General features: G+C 40.0%; 1 pseudogene across 1 annotated transcript; it reads left to right on the forward strand.

Moving 5' to 3' along the window:
* The first annotated feature begins 2927 nt into the window (after positions 1–2927).
* Positions 2928–4370, forward strand: LOC311187089 (small ribosomal subunit protein uS12-like; annotated as a pseudogene). Its single transcript has 2 exons — positions 2928–3037; positions 3916–4370. The product of its transcript is annotated as a small ribosomal subunit protein uS12-like (transcript).
* The last annotated feature ends 2518 nt before the right edge of the window (positions 4371–6888 follow it).

Consider the following 6888-nt stretch of genomic DNA (forward strand, 5'->3'; position numbering starts at 1 on the left):
GTAACATCAGCTCTGTTATACATATTTCTCATGTAGAACTCAGTTGTGGGCTCAATTGAGGTTAGCTCTGCTCTACTAATTATGCAAGGTGTTTAGGCATCCTTTATTACTAAGCATTTTTGGTTATTAAGCACTTATTTTGTTACCATAAAAAATGCTGTCGTGAACTTCCTCCTTTTCGGCAACCTCTCTCGGTTGCCTGATTACGCTGGAGGAGACTAATAATTCTCTTTCTTCCCTTTCTAGAAGAGTCTTAGTGTTTTTTTTTGTGTGTGTGTGTGTGTTTTTAAAGATTTATTTATTTATTTATACAAGAACCAGGGTACAGTCCAGATGCGCAGGAGGGTGAGAGGATTCACCAGAGACAGAGCGGGGTACAGAACAGGTTGAAGAAATACACTGCTGAAGGGAGCAGCGGGCGAGACAGGAGAGGTCTGCTGTGCCATGTGGGATTCTCCCGGTCAGCTGGGTTCGAACCCGTGCTGCAGAGGGTGGGGACAGCTTCATAGTGCTGCGCTCAACCACCTGCGCCACCAGGGGAGGTCTGTGCCTTAGTTTTAAAAAAATTGATGTGTGTGACCTCATAATACATCAGAAACATTTAGCTTTTTATAATATTGACTAAATCCCAGGTTTTTACTGGCTTTTGTGAATTCAGTTTTAATAGTTTGGAAGCTGGACAGTACTTTAACTGGATTTAAAAAATTCTATCTTTTTAAAGTAAGTAGAAGATCTACCCTGAAGAAACTTAGGTGAGTGATGTGGGTCAAAATCTTTTTTTCCTCCAGACTCTGAATTAAATCACCAAGGTTATACAATGAATAATCCATGCTTTCCTTATGTTTTATAATGTACCTTTATTGCTTACTAAATTCCTTTTTTATATTCACTTTTAATTTAAAATTTTTTTATTTGTATCTCTTACATCATTGTGTATTCCCCATAAAATTCCCACTACCAATTCACCTGTGAACCATCACCATAGTCCGTTCTCTCCCCTGTTTTGATCCCCTTTTCTCCCCTTTCATGGCAGAATGTCTCTGATTTATGGTTGCCTGCTAATTTTGTTGTTTCTGAACATTTAGCAGAATTCATTTGCAAAGCCGTCTGGTCCTGGGCTTTTGTTTTTGGGGAGGATTTTGATTACAGTTTCAATTTCACTGCTAGTAATTGGTCTGTTTAGGTGTTCTTTTTCTTCTTTATCTAGCATTGGATGATTGCGTAGTTCTAGAAATTTGTCCATCTCTTCTAGGTTGTTGAACTTGTTTGCATATAACTGTTCATAGTAATCTCTGACTATTCTTTTGATTTCTGCGTTGTCTGTTGCAATTTTTCCTCTTTCATTTATGATCCTATTATTTGTGTTTTCTTCCATTTTTTCTTAGTGAGCCTGGCCAGAGGTTTATCTATTTTGTTTATTTTTTCAAAGAATCAACTTTTGGTTACCTTGATCTTTTGGATTGTTTTTTTTTTTTTTAATTTCTATTTCATTTATTTCTGCTTTGATTTTTATTATTTCCTTTCTTATACTGGCTTTTGGGTTTTAGTTTTTGTTGTTCTTTTTCTAGTTCTTTGAGAGATTAGGTTATTTTTTGAATTCTTTTTTGCTCCTTGATGTGAGCCTTGCTTGATGTGAGTTGCTATATATACTTTCCTCTTACTACTGCTTTTGCTGTGTCCCATACATTCTGGAAAGTTGTGCCCTCATTGTCGTTAGTCTCAAGGTATTTTTCCATTTCTTCTTTGATCTCCACATTAATCCAGTGGTCTTCCAGTGGTGTGGGTTTCAATCTCCATGAAGTAGGAGGGTTCCTTCTTTCTTTTCATGGCTTATTTCTAGTTTGATGCCTTTATGGTCAGAGAAGATAGTTGGTATGATTTTGAACTTAAGTATCTGTTGAGGTTTGCCTTGTGACCTAATCTGTGATCCATCCTGGAGAATGATCCATGTGCACTTGAGAAAAAGGTGTACTCAGATTTTTGGAGATGCAGTGTCCTATAGATGTCTGTTAAGCCCATATGGTCTAGGTGTTATTTAGAGTTCTAGTGTCCTTTTTTTTTTTTTTTTTTTTTGTCTCATTGATCTGTCCATTGGTGAGAGTGTGGCGTTTTGCCTGTTAAATTCCTATATAAATTAATTATGATTTGATTCTGGGAGATCCTGTTCAAAATGCTCACCTTCTATTATTCAATTTCCAACACTTGAATACCAGGTGGTGTTCAGATTGTTTCATTACTCTCATTCTTTTCAGAATTTACTCCAGTTCTTTTTCCCCATTGAGTTTAAAACAAGCTCATAAACAAAAAACTCACAGACACTTAAATTGGATCATCTATGTTTTATTTACAAAGAAGATAGTATAATATTTTTCACTACTATTTAAGTAAAATTAAGTACCAGTCACTTATTTTTATTTCTGACAAGGATAAAATAACTGGCCTGTTATTTCACTTTTGCTACCATTGCAAATATTTAAATAGCAAGCAATTTAAAATAAAGCAAGTATTAAAATGATATCATTAAATTGGTTTAATAATTTTTCATTTTTTTTTTATTTATACAAGCATTGGGTACAGTCAGAGGCACGGGAGGGTGAGAGAATTCACCACAGCTAGAGCGGAGAGTAGAGCAGGCAGAAGAACCCAAGTACACTGCTGAGGGGAGCAGTGGGCGGCAGGAGAGGTCTGCGCGCCATGTGGGACCCTCGCCCAGCGGCAGGGATTGAACCGGGGTTGCAGAGACTGCGGGCAGCTTCGCAACCCAGCGCTCAACCGCTGTGCCACCCGGGAGGCCCTAATTTACCATTTTTAATTTAAAATCTTTTATCCAAGATAGTTAAAGGATCGAGGATTTTATCTTTCAGTAAACCACTGTAGAAGAAAATGACACAGTGATTGGGATTTGCCGGAAGTGTCGCTGAGTCAAGATGGCTGTATTAGGTGAACCATCTTTTCTCTGTGGTCTTCTTACTGCCAAGAAGTTCAGAAGCCACCACCAAGATCAGAAGTGGCATGATAAACAGTACCAGAAAGCCCAGTTATGAAAACACCAAGTGTCAGCAAGGACAGAGAGCAGCTAGAACTCACACCCAGATGGTGGAATTGTAAACTGGTGCATCTACCTTGGGAAATGTGTAGTAAAGCTCTGAAGTACACCATGCTTTGACCCAGCAGACCCACTCCTCAGTGTATACTCAACAAAACTGTGTACTTCTTTTCTTTTCTTTTTTTTTTTTAAAGATTTATTTATTTATTCATACAAGCACTGGGTACAGTCAGAAGCGCAGGAGGGTGAGAGAATTCACCAGAGCCAGAGCGGGGAGCAGAGCAGGCAGAAGGACCGAAGTACACTGCTGAGGGGAGCAGCGGGCGGCAGGAGAGGTCTGCGTGCCATGTGGGACCCTCCTCCAGTGGCCGGGGAGCAGCCGGGGATCGAACCAGCGCTACAGAGACCGCGGGCAGCTTCGCAACCCAGCGCTCAACCGCTGCGCCACCGGGGAGGCCCTGTGTATTTATTTTCACCAAAAAACACAATTCATTTGTGCAAACACAATTCATAATAACCCGAACTGCAAACAACCCAGATAGGCCCATCAGAATGAATAAGTACACTGTTGTATATAGTCAGTGAAATATAACAGTTGCTGCTTAGGACAGCATGGGCTCAGATCGAATGCTGAGTAAGAGTTCAGACACAAAGAGCCCCAGAATAGACAAAACTAGCCTGTGGTATAAGAAGTCAGGAGTGGTGTGAAGGTCTATCAGGTCGACTTCAGGAGTTTACATTTCTAAATCAGGAAGATAGTTACATGAAATTTTGTAAAAAAAATTGGGGGCTATCCACTCCATGATTGGTATTGATAGTACATATTAAACTTGAATTTTGAAAGTTTAAAAAAAAAAAAGAAAACCCAGTGAGGCACTGCCCTCAAAGCCAATCCTTTTCAAGGTGCTTCCCAGGCAGAGGGAATCGAGCTGGAAAAAGTGGGAGTTGAAGCCAGTCAAATTCTGCCATCCAGAGTGTGTCAGAATCCAGCTGAACAAGAACAGGAAAAAAAATCACAGCCTTGGTACTTAATAATGGTTGTGTGAATTTTATTGAGGAAAATGATGAAGTTCTGTTTGCTGTATTTGGCCACAGAGGCCATACTGTTGGTGATATTCCTGGAGCCCCACTTAAGGTTGTCAAAGTAGCCACTGTCTCTCTTTTGGCCCTGTACAAAGGGAAGAAGGAGAGACCAAGATCATAAGGTTTGATGGTGAGAACAGAGTAGCATAAATTTTCACAGGCCAGAAAAAAATAAAGTAAAATAAAAGATAAAGAAAAGAGATTTGCCAGAGATTACATGCTGCTTAGTTGTAGAACCCAAACTCAGTTTAAGTCACCTGAATACAAATATTGCTTAATAAGCCTCAGGCATAAGACAGTGTTATGGGTATTGTATTGAAGCCAGACATATCTACTGTATATCAAGAGCTTATTTTTACTATTTTTTGAGCTGTGTTTAAATTTTTGTAAGCTGAGGTTCAAAGGGTGTTTTATTTATTTATTTATTTTAGTTTGAGATTTAGTTGGGGTTTACTTTTTTAAAATATTTTATTTTATATAATTATTACATCATTTTTCATTTTTGCACAATGTATGCATTTTCATTTTGGTTATAGTCCCCATACAATTGCACCCCCCCTTTATTTTGACCCTAATCCTACCTCTCCCTGCACCCCCCTCCCCCGTAGTTGTCGCTGGTTTATAGTTGCTTATTGATTTTGATTTTTACTTTGTACTAATTCATTTTTTCCTGGTCCCTTATTTAGGTTTTCTGGATTCCTGCTATGAGTGAGACCATATGGTATTTTTCTTTTTCTTTCTGGCTTATTTTGCTGAGCATGATCCCTTCTAGCTCCATCCATGTTGCTGCAAAATGCATGAGTTTATCTTTTTTGATTGCTGAGTATTATTCCATTGTGTATATGTACCACATCTTCTTGATCCAGTCATCTATTTTTGGGCATTTGGGTTGTTTCCACAGCTTACCTATTGTAAATAGTGCTGCTATAAACATAGGGGTGCAGGTGCTCAAAGGGTGTTTTAAAGGAATAAGTAAGATCATGCAGATGTCTGTGGTCAGTATTCCATGTTTATTATATGGGAGTGGTCAGTGAGCGTTAACTATTATTAGTTACAATTTAAAAATAATAGGAATCAATTGGGTTGCTTTTTCATTAGAATCCTTTTAACAGCTTTTAAAATTGACCACATTTCCCCCCAATCCATCCTATTTTAAAATAAAATAAAGTTTTTGCATGATCAAATAATAATATTGTTCAGATTCCTTCCTTGTGAATAAAAACTGAATTTCTGACCTGAGAAAATGGAGCTGATTACGTAGAAAAGAAAACCAACATGGGTATGATAAACAAGTGGTCCCATCTTAACAATTTTGAGTAATTGAATCCATTTCTTTGCTAATACTTTTGGAGATTTAAAATATATACATGAAAATAGAGATGTAATAGTGTGCAATTTTATTTCATGATTTCTTTAACAGAGCCACTATTGCTGTGAGCTGTTGACTGTAGAATGAATTTTGCCAAGAATGGAATGCAGAATGAAATTCTACAGTTTGATCTCTTCCACAGTTTGGAAGAATTTAGAAGAAAATTTTAGTTTCACTGATACTGTTCAGGTCCTTTAAGTAGTAACCATTCCATAAACAAAAGTGGACTAACATAAAGTACAGGTTTACAGAAAATGATGGACTAGAAGATCTATTATGTCAGAAGTGCAGTGGGAAGAGTTACTTGGGTAGCTAGGAAAAACATCTGACTAAACACTACTTGATTTTCTTGGGGGAAATCTGGGCGGCCCATAAATTGAAATGTGTTGAAGACTTGTGGAACTTTTTTCAACACATATATAAAGTTAAAATGCACATGTAAGTATATCTTACATACACAAAATATTCAGGGGTATATTTTAAAAAGATGCTTACTATTTTATGACCACAAGGGTTATAAAGTGGGCATTGACATTCTTTATCATTCTTAATATTTATGATCTGTAAAATAGACCACACATTCAAGAACTATTGCTGCATGTATGTTTCTAAAACTCAACTTTGAATCATGAGCCATAGAGTTAGTGTTTGCGCATAGGTCCTTTAACAGAATTGTACCTCATGAGCTTCATATCTCATGAATTTCTCAAAGAGAAAAAAAAAAAAACCAAAAAAACGACGCAAATAAAACAAATGGGCAGGACCTCAATAGTCACTTCTCAAAGAAGACATTCCAAGAGCCAGTAACCACAGGAAAAATTGTTGAACCTCACTTGCTATAAAAGAAGTGCAAATTAACCACCCTCGGTTACCACCTCACGTCTGAATGGTCGGCCAAATCCACCATTCCCGGACTCAGGAAAGGCAAGCAGCAGGTAGCCCCAACTGACAAGAGCGGGAGGTGCAGACAGGTGGGGCCACTGATCAGTCCCCAAGCAGCCCCGCCCCGAGTCTGACGGTGGGGTTTGACAACAAGGAACGCTGAAACGCCGGGAGGGGGCGCCCTCCTGGGGGTGAACCCGCGACTGGGGCCGCGTGGGGGGAATCCTGTTTGTCCAGGGGAGCCCCCACTCGGCCGCTGGAGAGGGGCGACCCCGAGGACACTGTGATTGTCAGGCCCCACCCGACCGCCAGGAGGGCGCGGCAAATGGCGCGGCTGGGAGCGCGGGTCCCGGCACCGTGCTAGGCTCTCCCACCACAGCGTGCTGAGGAGGCGGCTGCGCGGGGGAGAAACCCGAGGCCGCCCCCACGGGAGGGCACCTGAGCGTCAGCGCCTGGCCCCCGCGCCCCGCATTCTACCCCCGTTCGTTGCCAGAGAGGTTGGGAGACC

Source organism: Talpa europaea (genome assembly GCF_964194135.1).
Source record: "Talpa europaea genome assembly, chromosome: 2".
Classification (NCBI taxonomy): Eukaryota; Metazoa; Chordata; class Mammalia; order Eulipotyphla; family Talpidae; genus Talpa; species Talpa europaea.